Source organism: Apis dorsata, unplaced genomic scaffold, assembly GCF_000469605.1.
Source record: "Apis dorsata unplaced genomic scaffold, Apis dorsata 1.3 scaffold_92, whole genome shotgun sequence".
NCBI classification, from domain to species: domain Eukaryota; kingdom Metazoa; phylum Arthropoda; class Insecta; order Hymenoptera; family Apidae; genus Apis; species Apis dorsata.
The window spans coordinates 199,985-200,913 of NW_006263390.1; the positions used below are offsets into that span (position 1 = coordinate 199,985).

The 929-nt window shown below is 54.8% G+C and overlaps 1 long non-coding RNA gene across 1 annotated transcript; it reads right to left on the bottom strand.

The window, feature by feature from the left end:
- Nucleotides 1-103: 103 nt before the first annotated feature.
- Nucleotides 104-923, bottom strand: LOC102673847. Its single transcript, XR_421167.2, has 2 exons — nt 412-923; nt 104-312 (listed from the first exon to the last, which is right to left on the bottom strand). It is a non-coding gene; the product is annotated as an uncharacterized LOC102673847 (long non-coding RNA).
- Between the last annotated feature and the right edge of the window lie 6 nt (nt 924-929).

Below are 929 nucleotides of genomic sequence, written 5' to 3' on the forward strand. Positions count from 1 at the left end.
ATCACCACGCGCTCCCACCGGACGTTCCAATAGGCTGCCGCCCTTCCGAGAGCCCTTCGGTGCAGAGATCCTACCGATATCGGCACCCGATTCGACGTTGCTTCGAGTCAAGTTGCCACCGATCGATGATCGCGTTGCTTCCTTCTCGATACCCTCCTCGCGTTACTCTCTCTCTCCCTCTCTCTCTCTCTCCCTCGCGATCAAACTCCTCCAGCAATTTCTTCCACCGGATTCGCACTCTCTTCCCTTTCCTCTTCTCTTTTTCCCCCTCGACTTACTTGCTCGTTAATCGCGAACCCGAGCCCCGAACGTCTGGAAGAAAGGAGCAATCGATGTTGCCGCTTCGGAGGTCACCGGTCTCCTCGAGTTGATTCAGCCCGAACGTTCGCGTTGTTGCACAGGGTCAGTTACCTTTCCGAGCGGTAGCACCTTGCACCTTGGGCCGATATAGCCGCCTGGCGTGCACCGGATAGCTCGCGGGTCGCGTGACTTTCCTTTGTAAAACGAGGAGAGAATCGATCGGCGAGGTAAGCGGTTAAAAAGAGAACATCGAGCGGAAAACTATCCGGATGAATTTCGATGCTCGTCGTTTCGGATCTCGATGCTTCTATCGCGAAGGATGAGCCCCAACTGGCCGGTTACTAGCGGATATATACGTATTGATTTGCCGGGACTCCCTCTTTCTCCCGGCGACCCCTAGCCCGCTCCTTTCGATTCAACACGCTTGCGCGACAACACAACACGGTGGCTAAGTCGGTCGTCGGAAACGGAGGATTGTGTATAGTGACACCGATCGTATTGTCTATACGCGGCGAGCAACGCGAGTCGAAGGGGAACGATACAAAGGAATCGGGATAGGAAAAGGGATAGAGAGAGAGAGAGAGAGAGAGAGAGGCCTTTGATACCCCAAACGAGCCAAGACTCGTACG